A 17,163-nucleotide genomic window follows, 5' to 3' on the forward strand; every position below is an offset into this window, starting at 1 on the left:
GACATAGTATGGTTAAAAGGAGCGACATGGCAACTCACGAGCTGACAAGCGCAGCTTCATAGGCGTTGAAGGGCTCCGATTCTTCGGGAGCAGTGCTTTTTGGAGCAGTCTCCTCGACAGGAGAGCTGCTAAGCTTGGAGGTGCCAGAGCATTCTGCGTCACCCCTTTTCCGTTTCTTCGGGGAAACGGCGGAAGGAATTGACTGCGTGGACTCCGAAGCCTCAGATTCAACTTCTTTTTCAGAGGAAGCCGCGGGTTTGTGAGAAACCGCGACTTCGCTCTCAGGTTGAGAAGGAACCTGGGTGTCCTCGGTAATGACTGCGCGCTCTTCGACATCTCCATCTTCGGGAAGGGGAGGAAGAGGCGACGCAGTCTTGTGGTTCTGGACAAGATAGGAATGTGTCGACAGGAAATTGTATCAATTAGCAGCAGTCGAAGAAATAGCAGCCAAAAAAGTGAAGAACGAACAAGAAAACGATAAAGATAGATTACCTGGGGGAGCGCGTTGGTGGCGCTATACGGTATCACGCGGCAAGATGATGTGACGGTGTCTTTCTTGCTGAGCGAAGAGATTTTTCGGACAAGTTTTTCTAAGTCCTTGACCGATAAATCTATCGACAGGCGATCCACATCCTTGTCACCAGCATACATCCAGAGGGGGTTTTTGCGAGCCTGCAGAGGCTGCACCCTAATCCTAAGGAAATATGCCGTAATTTGGATACCCGACAACTCTTGTCCACGGGTATTCTGAAGCTCGTGGATGCGTGTCATCAGCGCCTCTGTCGCCGATTTTTCTTCGTCGCTAGCTTCTGCATCCCAGGAGCGGCGGCGAAGGATTTTTTCGTTGCCATTGAAAGGGGGAATGTTGTGCTCCAGCGAGTCGGCGCATTCCTCGCGGACATACAACCATTTTTTGCGCCACCCTTGAACCGAGTCAGGGAATTTGACGTCAAAATACTCGACATCAGGGCGGATGCAGATAACAACACCGCCTATATTATAGGCGATGTTGTGGGAGCCATTACAGCGGAGGAGGAAGATGCGCTTCCATAGAGCCCAGTTAGGTTGGACTCCAAGGAAGGATTCACAAAGAGTGATGAAAATAGAGATGTGGAGGATGGAGTTGGGAGTAAGATGATGATGTTGCAGCCCATACACAAAAAGCAACCCACGCAAAAAATCGTGGATGGGTGCAGAGAGGCCACGGATAAGATGGTCAACAAAACTAACCCGATATTCAATGGGAGGCGTCGGGTAGCTCTCCTCACTGGGGAAGCGCAGCGCATCCTTCTTCTTGCTTAGTCCAGGCTTCTTCAGCAGGTTGATGTCCTGCGCGGAGATCTTGGATCTCTCCCACTCCATGTTCCCCAGATCTAGCGTCGCCATTGTTGTTTCGGGACTGCTTGCCTCGTGAGTCTTGGCCGCGGTGGCATAAACAATGGCGTCGAGGAAGCGGAGCAGTGCGTGGGCGCTAGAGCTCTGGTGGTTGCAATGGGGATTGGAGCAGAGAAGGTATGAGCAATGGTGCGGCGAAGGGGATTAAACGTGGAAGACGAAGGCTATTTATAGCGAGTTCAGTCAAAACGTCGCACCGTTGGATGATCTACGAATGGACTTGATGCTTTACACGTGGATCAAGGGGTAGAACGGTATTTTTGCCATGATGGAACTGGACAGGCGCTACAGCGCGCGTGCCAGGAAAAGCGGAGGACGTGTGTCACCCACTTGCGTAACGTGTCAATGGGCCGCAGATTTTGGGCCCGCAGGTCAGTGAAGGGACAGCTCTCGTGTCTTTCCGATACAATGGTCGTGGCTATCGTCAGCATTGATGTCACCTTACCAATGAAAAATCTCGGCTGTGACTTTATGAAAAGTAGCGACAGTAAAAGAAGACTGGTAATTTCGAGAGCCTTTGACCAAATACAAGTTTTTGTTCAAACGCTCGGGGGCTACTTTATAAAAAAGTTTTGAGAAGTTTGATGAAGATGGTTCGGAAGGAAACATTTCAAAAATATAGCGACACAGAAAAATTGGAGACTACAGCCAAGTATAAATCCTCGACTGTAGCCTCGGGGGCTACTCCCATCGGGAGCGCTGTTCGCGCACTCAATAAATATGAACAGAAGCATGAAACATGACAATATAGTGGCAAAGATTCTAAAAAGGTGAGCCTACAACCAAGTACAAGCACTTGGTTGTAACCTCGGGGGCTACTCCCATCGGGAACGCTGTTCGCGTGCCCGATGAAATTTGAATAAATCCTGGGGAACATATTCTGAGTTATCAAAATAACTCTTCATATACTCCCATCGGGAGGTTATGTTAAAAACAGTACAAGTCATCCGTTGACTCGAACAAATGTGCTACTCCAGCAGCCGGAAAAAGCACCCGACAATATATTCTCAGAGCGCCTCAGTCGCGAAATAATCTCTGAATGCCGCAAAACTATGCGAAGGTAAGTCCGCGGGATCCGTCCTGTGCGGCGTGGCACCGCCTCTGACGGCGCTTTACTACTTTTTCCGTATCAACAGATACGAAGAAAAATTCTAATGGACGCGTTAGGTACCCGATAAAGCATGACTGGAATTCGACATCTGGTAAGACCTTAAGCGACACATGTCGAATTACGCCAGTATCCCGAGATCATGTCCAGGGACGTGATCTTGAAGTAGGTTTTGGCAGATTGCTACGAGAGCAGTTAACTGGTACCTGATCCGTCAGATGAACCAGCCCCAATTACCGATTATCCCTGTACTATATACAATTCCTTTATAAAAATTTGTCGACTTGCAGAAATCATATGCAGATTGTAAAGATGGAGATTTTCCCTGATTCTACGATTCAAGCAAAATCTCGGGGGCTACTGACATAGGCATCCCCAATGGGCCTGCCGAAGAAGGTACCCGGGGTTTACTGAAGGCCCATGACCCGAAGTTTTACATAGTTTGGAAAGATAGAATTGTATTAGGAATATCAACTTGTAAATATCGCGGGACGGTTCAGAAACCCTCCCAGACTCTGTAACTTGTACATCACGAAACCCTCGGCTCCACCTCCTATATAAGGGGGAGTCGAGAGACAAAGAGAAGATCGATTCATTGTTTCACGCAACCCTAGTTTTCATAGCAGTCGAGTACTTTTCCGGCTAAAACCTTCGAGATCTACTTGCCCTCTACTTCCAACTAAACCCTAGTCTACAACCCGTAGGCATTGATAAGTTAATCCCTTATCAAGCGGGCAGCGGAAGTAGTAGATCCTCCTCAGAATCCCGACAACACGACGGCGTGGTGGCGGTGGTGGTGGAGATCTCCGGCAGGGCTTCGCCAAAGCGCTGCTAGAGGTGTATGAGGAGGAGGGGCGCCGGCCTTGGTGCCTCTATGGGGTGCGGCCAAGGTGGTGTTGTGGTGGCCGGCCCCCTCCCCTTGTCCCTCATTATATAGGTGGAACACATCTAGGGTTGCCCAAAGAACGAGTAAGAGTCCAACTCAAAAACCTTCCTTGTGGGTGAATCCTACTCAAGGTGGGACTCCCCTTTTCCCTTTGGTGGGGTGGCCGGCCAACTTTGGTGGAGTCCACCTGGGACTCCTTGTCCCTTTGGCTGGCTGGCCAAGCTTGGTGGAGTCCCTCCACCTTCCATGGTGATTTCTTCCGGACTTTTCTAGAACCTTCTAGAACCTTCCATAAATACACCGGATCATTTTCAAACTTAGAAAATGACTTCCTATATATGAATCTTATTCTCCGGACCATTCCGGACCTCCTCGTGATGTCCTGGATCCCATCCGAGACTCCGAACAAAACTTCGAACTCCATTCCATATTCCATATCTACTTAAAACGACATCAAACCTTAAGTGTGTCACCCTACGGTTCGTGAACTATGCAGACATGGTTGAGACTCTTCTCCGACCAATAACCAATAGCGGGATCTGGAGATCCATAATGGCTCCCACATATTCAATGATAACTTAGTGATCGATTGAACCATTTACATACGATACCGATTCCCTTTGTCACGCGATATTTTACTTGTCCGAGGTTTGATCATCGGTATCTCTATACCTTGTTCAACCTCGTCTCCGACAAGTACTCTTTACTCGTACCGTGGTATGTCATCTCTTATGAACCATTCATATGCTTGCAAGCTAATCAGACGACATTCCATCGAGAGGGCCCAGAGTATATCTATCCGTCATCGGGATGGACAATATCCCACTCTTGATCCATATGCCTCAACTCATACTTTCCGAATACTTAGTCCCACCTTTATAACCACTAATTTACGCAGTGGCGTTTGATGTAATCAAAGTACCCTTCCGGTATAAGTGATTTACATGATCTCATGGTCGAAGGACTAGGTAACTATGTATCGAAAGCTTATAACAATTGAACTTAATGATGTGATCTTATGCTACGCTTAATTGGGTGTGTCCATTACATCATTCATCTAATGACATAACCTTGTTATTAATAACATCCAATGTTCATGATCATGAAACTATGATCATCTATTAATCAACAAGCTAGTTATACAAGAGGCTTACTAGGGACTCCTTGTTGTTTACATAACACACATGTATCAATGTTTCGGTTAATACTATTATAGCATGGTATGCAAACATTTATCATAAACATAAAGATATATAATATCCACTTTATTATTGCCTCTTGGGCATATCTTCAACAGTACCATGCTTTGCTAGGACGACCCGCTTATGCCAGATTTATGGCGGTACCACACTACACATACTTGTTGTGGAGACTCCCCGGACCCAAGGGCTCAATCACAGTAAAAGAAGGTTTTGCGCCAGCGGACAAGTGCGACAAGGACTTTCATCGGCTGTCAGAAACTTTCGGGATGCAAGCAGAATATATGGCGTCTAGGCTAACAACTAATTATGATGTGCTGCCAGACGGAGGGAGGCTGCTAAAGGAGCCAACCTTTGATACAACCAATAACTCAAAAGAAGTGCAGATCCACCCGACAGATCCTGAGAAGACGACAGCTATCGCAACAAACATGGATCTCGCATAGGAAAGCGCGCTCATCGAGTTCCTCCGTGAGCGCTGGGAAATCTTCGCATGGTGTCCAGCTGACATGCCAGGAGTACCCAGGGAACTTGCCGAGCGCCCTCTTAACTTGGATCCAATGGCTAGACCAATCAAACAACCTTTGAGGCATTTTTCGGAACCAAACCACAAAGCTATGTTGTCAGAAATTAATCGACTCAGAGAAGCAGGATTTATCAAGGAGTTACACACAGAAGCCACATGGGTAGCTAACCCAGCGCTAGTCCCGAAGAAAAACACAGAGGTCCTTCGCATGTGCGTTGACTTCACGTGTCTCAGTAAACACTGCCCAAAAGATCACTTCCCCCTCCCGAGGATAGATCAAATTATCGACTCCACGGCAGGCTGTGAACGTCTTTCCTTCCTGGACGCATATTCTGGTTACAACCAAATCCGACTAAAAGAAGAAGATGAGGTCAAAACAACTTTCATAACAACCTATGGCGTGTTTTGTTACAGAACAATGCCTTTTGGGCTAAAAAAACGCGGGAGCAACATATCAGTGGATGATGCAGAAGTGTCTTGCCACACAGATTGGCAAGAATGTTCAAGTGTACATCGACGATGTCGTCATAACAACAAAGCAGGGATCAACCTTGATCGAGGATCTCAAGGAAACTTTCGACAACCTCGATAAATTCTGCCTCAAGCTGAACCCGACGAAGTGCTCTTTTGGCGTCCCTGCGGGAGAACTTCTCGGGTTTCTGGTGTCAGCGAGAGGAATTGAGGCTAACCCAGAGAAAATTCAAGCCATCATAACAATGCGGAAGCCAACCAAGCTAAAGGAGATACAACAACTAACTGGGCGAGTTGCGACTTTAAGCAGATTCGTCGCCAGGCTGGGAGAAAAGGCGTTGCCATTTTATGCCTTGATCAAGCAAGGAGAAAATTTCGAGTGGAACAAATAAGCAGACAAAGCCTTTGAGGACCTAAAGCGCACAATCTCGACATCGGCAATACTGGTGGCGCCTAAGGAAAAGGAACCTCTCCTGTTATATATCGCAGCCACACCTCAGGTGGTCAGCACAATACTTGTGGTCGAAAGAGAAGAAGAAGGGAAACTTCATGGAGTCCAGAGGCCGGTATATTTCATCAGTGAAGTCTTATCGCCTTCAAAACAGCGGTACCCGCAGTATCAGAAGTTGGCGTATGGAGTGTTTACAACCGCAAGAAAATTGCGACACTATTTTTCGGCGCATCCGATAATAGTGGTCAACGAGGCGCCTTTATCAAACATATTAAATAACCCGGAGGCTACGGGTCGTGTCTCCCTTTGGGGAATAGAACTTTCCCCTTGGGACATCACGTATGAGAAGAGAAAAGCAATAAAATCGCAGATCTTACCAGACTTTGTCGCATAGTGGGACCCCCAGACCTGTCGAGAACCTGGACCATGAACTTCGACGGATCCAAAAGGCTAGAAGGAGCTGGAGCAGGCGTGATATTAGTATCACCTCAAGGAGATAAGATGAAATATGTGCTGCGGATGACGTTTCCACTACTAGGAAAACAGCTACTGCTGGCGCACCAAAATAGCTTATTGCCGGCGCACCTGAGCCTGCCGGTGGGAACAGGCCGGTGATATTTGCCTACCATCGGCGCAGCGAACCATTCGCCAGCAGTACATGGATATAGGACCGGCGCATGTGTTGTGTTCGCCGGCAGTAGTATGAATAGGAAACAAAAAAAAGGCCCACCCACCACCGTCCCACCACGTGCCTTCATCATTACATTTATAGAGAGCACAAGTGAAAGAAATAAAATTACAACTAGCGATGAATTTTGCACAAAACACCCTAACAACAATTTAGAAAAGCAATCGAATCCTGGAAGCCACGACCGAGGACGGCGAGCCCTGCTCGACGCGACGACCGTGGACGGCGAGGCCTGCTCGACGCAATGGATGACTGCTGCTGGAGACGGTGGAGGAGGACATGGCAGGCGTGGGGGGAGTGGGCGGGCTTGACCACCGCCAGGGCGTCGCTATCGCAGAGCAGCAGGTCGCGGAGCAAGTCCGTCGCGCCGCCATACACCAGGTCATGGATGCCGGCAGATCCGCCGAACGGCCTGGGCGTCGTCGTCGCCCACAGCCGACAGCGCAGCCTCCTTCCGCCCCACGGCGGCATCCAGGTCCATCCCCGCGCTTTCAGCAGCCGGCGGAGGACTCCTCCTGCGGGACGAAGACCGTAGGGGTGGGTGAGGTTCTAGCGGCCAGGAGCGGCACCGGTGCCAGCAGATCGGCCTCGGCACGCGGCCGGAGATGGTGGCTAGCCTCCAGCAGCCGGCGGCGAGGCGAGCTCACCGAGGTGAGGATGAGGGAGATGTCCCCATGGGGCGGCGCGGGCGTGCTCGCCGAGATGGTGGCCGCCGGCGGGCCGAACTAACCGAGGTGAGGTGAAAAACGAGGGAGATGTCCCCATGGTGGTGGCGCCGGCGTGCTCATGGAGGTGCTGGCCGGTGGGCGAGCTGAGGCGAGGAAAGCAGCGTGAAAATAATTGGGGATTGACTCAGGGAAAGGATAAGGAGCGGTCGGTGTGCGCCCTACAGGACGCGTGGCTTCCAGTTCCAGCCAAGGCGGAGAATCGCACGCGGTTTTCCTTTTCTTATTCTTTCAAAATTGTCCTCTATCGTTGGCGCACACGATTTTGGAGCGCCGGCATTGTAGCCTCGCGTAGCGAGCTGATCTAGCACGGCCAGCACCTCCTATATCACCGGCGAACAAAACTGCAAGCTGCGCCGGAAATTGACACATATTGCCGGCGCACGTATAAGTGGAGCGCCGGTGGTAAAATAGCACCGGCGTAACATTTTTTGGTGCGCCGGCGATAATTTTTATAGCTATAGGCCTTTTCCTTGTAGTGTTCCTAACGCGTCTAACAATGACGCGGAGTATGAAGCACTCATACATGGGATGAAGATGGCAAAATCCTGTGGCGCAACCCGATTAAAAATCTTCGGTGATTCCCAACTGGTGGCTCAACAGGTGATAAACCAATGTGACACAGTCAATGACAATATGATAGCGTACAAGGAGGTATACAATGAACTCGAGAAACTCTTTGATGGGTGTGAAGTGAATCATATTAGCAGACTCGGCAACGATGAAGCCGATGTTTTGGCAAACATCTGGTCGTAATGCTTAGCAATACCACCCGGCGTATTTTGGGAGGAGATAAATGAAAGATCAACTAAGGTGAAGAAACAGCCAAAGAAAAAGGAAAAGCTTGAGAAAGACTCTGGGGCTCCAGCAAAATCACAAGCAAACACATCGGGAGATGAAGAGGAATCACATGAGGTGATGGTGGTGCAAGTTCCTTGGATGCAGGGTTACATAATATATATCTTAAGGAAAGAAATACCCGAAGATCCGGTAGAAGCAAGGCGAGTTATTCGACAGTCCAAACCCTTTACTGTGGTCAAAGGAGAGCTGTACAAGTGAAGTATATCGGGAGTATTACAACGATGTGTTACACCTGAAGAAGGAAGAATCATCCTGAAGGATGTGCACGAGGGAGTATGCGGGCACCACGCAAGCAGTCGAGCAATAGCAACAAAAGTCTTCAGAGCAGGATTTTACTGGTTAACTACAATAGAAGATGCAAAGGCCATAGTACGCACTTGTGATGCGTGCCAAAGATTTGCGGCAAAACCTCACTCCCCGATAGCAGAGCTGATGCCAATACCTTTGTCGTGGCCTTTCGCACAATGGGGTCTCGATATGGTGGGGAAACTACACAAGGCGTGGCCAGGAGGATACGTATATATGCTCGTGGTTGTCGACAAGTTTACTAAGTGGATTGAGGCAAAACCAATAACTTCGCCATATGCAGCATCGGTGGTAAGTTTCGTTAAAAAGCATCGTCTTCCGATTCGGTGTTCTGCACAGTATTGTCACGGACAACGGCAGCAATTTTACCTCCAAGGAATTCAAGGCATATTGCGCAGAGGTAGGCATCAAACTACACTTTGCATCAGTTGCGCACCCGCAAACCAATGGTCAAGTCGAGAAAGCAAACGATATCATCTGCAATGGTATCAAGAAACGACTGCTAACACCATTAAAAAAAGCTCGACACACTTGGCCAGAAGAGTTGCCTAGCGTACTATGGAGTATACGGATGACACCCAATACAACGACACAAGAAACCCCGTTTTTTCTGGTTCATGGAGCCGAGGCAGTGCTCCCGAGAGAAGTAGAACACAATTCTCCGAGAGTGGCGGAGTTTGATAAAGAAACCTCGAGAAAGGCACTGGAGGACGATGTCGATGCACTCGACGAAGCTCGAGACGAGGTGCTGTCAAGAGTCACCAAGTACCAGCAAGATCTGAAAAATTACCACAGTCGACGTCTGCGACCAAGGTCTTTCCAAGTTGGCGACTTGGTTCTTCGGCTTACGCAAGATAGTCATGAAAAATTCGAGTCACCATGGGTAGGCCCGTACATCGTCACCGAAGTAATCGCAGGAGGAGCGTACAGAATAAAGGACAAGAAGACAGGGGTCGCAGAACCAAAATCCCTGAAACGTGGCGCAGCTTAGGCGTTTTTATGCATAAGTCAAAAATAGAGTTATACATGTAAACATACAATGTACTGAAAAGCCCGCGAGTTTTCAAACGCAGTCTTTCCCTTTCAGGGCACCGAGTGGGGCTGAAAGGTTTTTAATGAGGCGGGCTCGCGGTGCTACAATATAGTAAAGATATTGGTGATATACATCTTTTTTCTTCGGCAGGCTCGGGGGCTTACAACTCGGAGATTCTATATATACACAAATCCTTACAATATACAACTTACAAGTTATTTGCCTTGGTTTAAACACCTCGCAAACCAATAAACATAAACACAATAGCCACCGAAGCGCTCGGGGGCTAGAGGAAGGAAAAAAGACGTAAATTGTTTCAAGCATACATAGTACTTACAATATACAGGGTTCCTTTGTCAGGAAAACTTCGACAGAAGAAGCAGATCTTCAGTCAATTCCTATCAGGTCATCTATGTTTACCCTTTCATCTTCAGCAGTGGCACCCATGAAATCAACATAATTACCTTTAACGAAGAAGTTAGCATCCATTCGAATCAAATCGTCCATTATCTTTTCGGCTACGGGTGTCACCACATCGTCGATTTTGTCGACATTCTTCCTTCGTTTCCTCAGTTTGGCGTGGCAAAGTTCAACAATGTTGGTTATATCTAACTTTGGGTAGCAGATCTGCATCATGATCATAGCAAATCTAGCGCCAGCAATTAACTGGGCCTTCACAAAATCATGGATTCGATAAGCACTGTTGAATTTGTCCATCAAGTCAGGAAGAGTTTTTGGCTGGGGGTTCCGAGGAAACATAATATTATAAACCAGGGCCAGTGTCTTTGTGCAGAAATCAAGATATTGACGAACTTGGCCTGCGCGGTCTTGAAATCTGACAATCCGTCAGGTCCGATCTGGTGTAGCCCAAAAGCTGGAGTCGTGGTCTAGAGCAAGTTTGACAAGAAGGTTTGATCTCGCGTCAACCCGTTGATCCTCGGCAGCAACATCTAAAAAGGAGCCTATTCGATGAAAGGATCACAATGAGGATTGAAAACAAAAGAATACGAGGAAAGAAGAGCAAAATTTGCGAGGCATACCCGCCATATCCAAACTCGCGTCAGTCATCAAGTCAAGCATATAATCCTCTCGAGAAGCAGCTTGTGCAGCTTCAGCGACTGCAGCCTCTTTCAAAGTTAAAGCTTCATGGGCCTGTTGAAGAGCTATTTTCTCCCGCTCGGATGATTTGTGAGACTGGTCCATAACGATAATAGCTCGATTCTTCATCGATTGAAATTTTCGTTGAAGTTCATTCAGCTCTTGCGAAGGATCGACACTCGAAGAATCTTCAACAACATCGTCGACAAGGTTCTTCCTCGAGTGAGAAGTAGCAGGCAAAGCATCCAAGGGATCAAGTGCCATGGTATAGTTGTCAAAAACCAATTGGAAAGAAAAATCTCGACATCAATCATTTGGCAACATAGCATTCCATTAATCATCATGATATTTACATGTTGATTACAAAAGTTGACTCCTAGTGAGCCGATAATAAGTTGCCGCAAGTCTCAGCTAAGTCGACAGCATCAAAAGAAGAAAAAGGGAAAACATAGAGACAGGATGGTCTACTTGACCTCCGTCTTGGCAGTACTGGTGGAACCAGTAGACTTCGCCGTGAAGAAGGCAACGATTTTCTTCGAGTGCGGCTTGGCATCTTTCACTAACGCCTTCCACTTCTCCTTCTTGATCTTGCCGGTGTCTCCAGCCTTGGCCCAGTCGACCTGCTAGCCACTGTTAGCAACCAGAGCAATGGTCCCCTCGACACTGATCTTCAGATTCTCGTGCCGATAAGCCAGAGCGAGATCCTCCTGGGGCAAGAAGCGCTTGACAAGGTCGGCGAAGATCTTCAGCTCATCTTGCTTCGGGAAAAAAATGAGGGAAGAGGCGCGTGAAGGCAGTCCTTGAGTCGGAAAGATTGGTGCGCGCCAGGTTACCCTATAGCTCAAGCATGGAAAGAGCGTCGAGAAGACGATCGTCCTTAGGAGCTAACAGTTTGAAGCCTTCATCATTCCTCCCTGCTGTAGCAAAGTACAAGATTACCACCATACAGAAAACTAAGTCAATACAATTTTTCGGATGAAGAAAGAACTTACGGAAAAAACGTCGACTCTGAGCTTCAAGCCGATCTATTATGCCTTCCTCGCGCACAACCTGCTCAGCGATCTTGTCGCTTAACGCAGTTTCAGCTTGGGAGAGGCGTTGACGGAGTTCTTCAACAGAAGCAGCATCGGCTTGGGCCTTCTCGCGAGCCTCCTCGCTAAGCTTTAGCTTAGCCTCGAGAGCTTCAGCGCGGTCTTTGGCTAGTTGAAGAGAGGCTGGTCCAAAATAACAAGATGAAGATTACATCAGTCAAGGGACAAGAGAAAGGAAGTATGCCGAAAAGCAAAGAATGCCATAAAAATACCTCTCAAAGTGTCGGCCTCCTTGTGAAACCCAATGGATTGGGTGCCGAGGCGGATGAATTGGTCCATCAGGGGCTGTCGAAAAATAGTGTCGCAAAAGACACTTAGAAAGGGAAAACATTTGCGCAAGAAGAAGTACAAAGTTCGGGAATAATCAGGAAAAACTCGACAAGATGCAGCAAAATAGAGTTCTAGAGATACTTACATCATTCACCAAAGGAGTCGAAGAACTCCCCAAGATAAGCGTTTGCTCATCACCAGCCCCGACCTTGAGTCTTTTTGGAGAAGGCGCTCGGGGGCTGGGTGGTGGAGTCGACGTATCCACCATCTGCTGAGGGGGAGGCGAAGAATCCGCGGCAGTGCGAATTTCTTCGGAAAGGACCACGGTATTGGACGTGCTCGTGGGAGCCGTGCCAGTAACCGCGAGTTCTTCTTCTTCCTCCTCCTTCTCGCCACTGTCAACATATGAACATAAGCATAACAAGTAAACAGAGGTCGCGTCAAAGATAGTAACAAGGGAACTCACGAGCTAACTGAGCCTGCGTCGTCGTAAGGGTCAAAGGCACCTCCATCTTCGGGAGATGATTCTTCAGGAGCAGGTTCAGTTGGCTTGGAGGCGCCGGAGTCTTCAGTTTCACTCCTCTTTCTCTTGTTCCTTGGAGAAATAGCGGGTGGAGGAGAGTGCACTGATTCAGAAGCCTCTGACTCAGTTCCTTTGTCGGAGGAAGCCGCGGATTTGTTAGATGCAGCGACTTCACTCTCGAGAGGAGTGGATTCTTGCGGGTCGTCATGGACAATGGCTCGCTCCTCTACTTCTCCGCCTTCGGGAAGGGGAGGAAGAGAAGTCAAGACTTGATGATTCTGCAGAGACAAGCATATAGATGAATACACAAAACATAAACAAAATAGAGCAGTCACAAAAGAGAATAGTAACTCGAAGAAAACGTTATTTACCTCCTGTAGGGGGTGGCTGCCGCTGTATGGCTCCACCCGACAAGAGGTTGGAACCTCATCTTTCTTTCTCAGTGAAGAAAAGCGTCGAATAAGTTTCTCCAGGTCCTTCGCATCGAGGTCCTTGGAAATGCGATCAACGTCTTCTTCGCCAGCATACATCCAAAGGGGATTTTTGTGAGCCTGCAGAGGCTGCACCCTAATCCTAAGGAAGTATGAGGTAATCTGAATACCCGACAGCTCTTTGCCGTGGGTATTTTGGAGTTGGTGGATGCGTTTCATCAGAGCGTCGGTAGCTGCTCTTTCTTTGGCAGAAGCTTCGACATCCCAGGACCGGCGTCTGATGATTTTTGCGGCACCATCAAAAGGAGCAATGTCGTACACCTGATCACCGACAGATTCGTCTTTGATATAAAACCACCTCTTGCGCCATCCTTGGACGGAATCAGGGAACTTGACATCAAAATAATCTACGTCGGAGCAGACGCAAATGCACACGCCGCCTACATTGTAGACAACGCTGCGAGAGTTGTTGCGCCGGAGATAGAAGATACATTTCCACAGACCCCAATGGGGATGGGTCCTGAGGAAACATCCGCAGAGTGTCGAGGGTGCTCCTCGGCAATGCCCTCCGATAGGGGCTTAGGGTTGATGGAATCCTGCAAGCTGACACGAGACATCGGTACACAGACAAGCGGGGAGAGCGATTTACCCAGGTTCGGGGCCCTCGATGAGGTAAAACCCTTACGTCCTGCCTGTCTGTTCTTTGATTATGATGAAAACAGGTTACAATGGGGTGCCGAATAGTTCGACTGAGATCTAGTCGAGATTGCTGTTGCTAAGGTTACCTAGCTCTAAGCTTTTCCTGACTAAGGTTGCTAAGATTGTTCGTGTCCCTCGACAAACCCTCTCCTGGCCTTTATATACGAGGCCAGGTCTCAAGGGTCCTAACTGAGGACGACTAGGTTTACAGTAGTTTAGATCCAAACTTTCCTTGTTTGTTCGCTTCCTTGCCTTGCCCGTCAAGGAATCTTCTGATGCGCCGACCTAGTGGCCCATCTCGCCTTCAGATATCTTCATGGGCCTCCAATTTGTCAATACCAGATAGGGCAATACTGGTTACCCGAAGGGTACTGCCCACGCGCAGCCCCGAGTGTCTAGCCGAAGATAATTCGGGTAGAGACTAATGCATGTTTTCTCCTGACATTCTTCTCCTTCATTGCTCTTGTTCATCTTGATTATGCTTCATCTTCTTTTTATCGGGTGCGCGTCAGCGCTCCCGATGGGAGTAGCCCCCGAGTCTAGGTACGGATGCTTGCAATCCGTGCATAGACTCAAGTTGTACTACTCAAATACTTTCCTCTGCCGAGATCTTCATAAGTCATCCGATATATTTTCTTTATGCAAAGGATAATGAGTAACGTGCCCAACTGTTGTTTGGTTAACTGCCGATGGCAAAACACCGTTACCCTACACAGAATCAAGTCCCCGGGCATGATCCTGGAGTGCAAAAAACTTCTATCAGGTATGCATCATGAGCTCCCGATGGGAGTAACAGCCCCCGAGTGCCTGGGTGCAAGCGCTTTGCAACCGAGTGCTGACTCAAACCTTCTTCCTTCGACTGCCCATTCTGTCGAGTCTTCATTTTATCGGGTGCGCGTCAGCGCTCCCGATGGGAGTAGCCCCCGAGTCTAGGTACGGATGCTCGAAATCCGTGCGTGGACTCAAATCCTTCATCCGATAACTTTTTATGTTTCCTTCGAATGCTTCCAAATTATGACGTCATTGCTGACATGTAACTGCTGCAGGCTGATTTGATGGGCCCATCATGACGAGCTAGCCCTAGCCCTGCTCAATCAGTGTTTTAGGGCTTGACCACTATACGCGTAACGACCGAGGTGGCTCCTCGATTTTCGCGCAATCGTGGGCGTAGTGGGCCGTCAGTTCCTTCCCTTCCTCAAGCGCCACGTGCTTACTTCAACTTTTCCTTAAAATCTCCAAGGGACAAAAAGTTCTCAATTCTCTCCACGGTTCCCGCAGCATCTCTTCATTCTCCTTCTTCTTCCTTCTTTCGCCATTGTTGCACCGCTGCCACAGTTTCAATCTTCCTCAGATCTCGCAATGGTGAAGAAGAAGAATACCGCCGCCGCTGCTAGCTCCACCAGCGAAGGTGCCGCTGCCAAGTCCTCCTCTTCTCTTCCGAAGGGGAGCGCTCCAAACGCCCCTCCCCCAGCTCCGGTGCCGCCAGCGCCGTCGGGCTCGATGGCCAAACCTGGGGACTGGGTAGCTTCAACCGTCACCAAGCGCGACGAAAAGAGGTCTCGAAGCTTAGGATTGATATCCTCCGACGCGGGAGATGTGATCCTTCCAGGTGCGATCTCTCGGCCTGATCCTCCTGCTGGATTTTCTGTGATGTTCTTATCTTTTCTTCATCGAGGCCTTTCACTCCCCACTCATGGGTTCCTCCTCCATCTCTTGCGGACGTATGAAATCCAATTATGGCAACTTACCCCCAACTCAATCCTCCATGTTGCTGTGTTCATCACCCTTTGCGAGGCGTTTTTGTGTATTGAACCTCATTTCGGGCTGTGGAAGAAGATCTTCTATGTGAAAAGATACAGCAGTAGTAATGGGTACTTTGTCACCGGAGGAGTAGGATTTGTTGCTCACTCAGAAGTTAATTACTTTAATTTCCCAATGAGAGAGTCCGTGCAAGGATGGAGGTTGAAATGGTTTTACGTTAAAGATTCCTCGTCACCCGAATGTCGACTCCCCTGCTATGCCGACGTTACTGAAGCCAAGCCCAAGGACTCTTGGAAGAACATCCTCTCAGCCGGCGAAAGGGCCTCAGCCGAAGAATTGTTTGCCAAATTCCTTCGAATCAAAGAGGCTGACGGCCAAACTATGATTGGTACGGAGGTGGTAGCAGTTTTCCTGAAGCGCCGAATCCAGCCAGTCATGGCCAGAGTTCACCCGATGTGGTTGTACTCAGGTCCAAAGGATGAGACCAGGATCAATGCTGCCGATCTATCAGAAAACGAGTTGCTTGATGAAGTTCGTCGTCTTACTTCCTTCAACCAGGAAGATTCGATTCCGCTGATCTCTTCTTATGCTCCCCTTGACGTTGATCATCCACCATCAGGGGTATTTTCCTTTTTTCACATCTCTATTATAGCTCCTTGCTTAGCCGACATGATTACCTTTGTTCTTACTTGTCATTCTTCTTTGCCAGATCCCTATGGCTTCTGAAAATACACGTGATTCACCGGATGATACTTCTGAGGGGAAAGGCTCCTCAATCCCAGTAGATTTCCACACCATCGATCAAACAGGTTTAGAGGATGAATATAATGGTCCAATGAATCTTGAAGTTGCCCGCGCTGATCTTCCCTCCTCAGCCGATAATACTTGTATCGCAGATGGATCAATGCGTAACGTCGACACTGATCATGATACTTTTGTTGATGCAGCTGCGGATGGGGTCAGAGCTTCTCCTGCGAAGAGATCAACCGGCGGCTTTGCCGATGAAGATGATCTCTTCGACATGTAAGTAGTTCCTTTCTGAAAGTTATACTGTGCCTTTTTTACCTTCCATACTCCTGTTATAATCACAGTCGACTGTTTACTTTTGCAGTGACAAGGGCTTTATCGAGCCTCCTCCTAAAAAGGCCAAGTCTGATGCTGTTTCGCCGGTCGTGGTGGCTTCCGAAGCTTCGGCTCCTAAGGCTGCCCCCATGGCTCAAGCATCGACTGCGTCTTCCCTTTCCAAAGGGAAGGATATTTCTCCAACTGCTGCTACTGCGGCTCCTTTTTCTGTAAGTCCTCTTCTGATCTTAATACAAATTTCTTGGAGCGTGCCATGTTTAATTGTTTTTCTTTCTCTCTTAAGGACCTGCGTGGCGTTATCTCTTCTCTGGAGGTTTTCGCCTCTCGATTCACTTCTCTAGAGGCTGACAAAGTTCGGCTGCAAAAAGAAGTCGAATCTTCCTCCTCAAAACTGGATGGCGCAGTCAAGATAGCTGCCGCGGCTCGCCAAGAGATTGATTCTCTGAAGGAGGAGCTGGCCAGACTGACAGGGAAGCTGAAGGAAGAAGAAGCATCCAGGCTGGTAGCTGAGGCTCGAGCAGCCGAAAAGGATGAAGTCCTTCGTCAATCTTCTTTGGC

This window comes from Lolium perenne, chromosome 2 (genome assembly GCF_019359855.2).
Source record: "Lolium perenne isolate Kyuss_39 chromosome 2, Kyuss_2.0, whole genome shotgun sequence".
Lineage (NCBI taxonomy): Eukaryota > Viridiplantae > Streptophyta > Magnoliopsida > Poales > Poaceae > Lolium > Lolium perenne.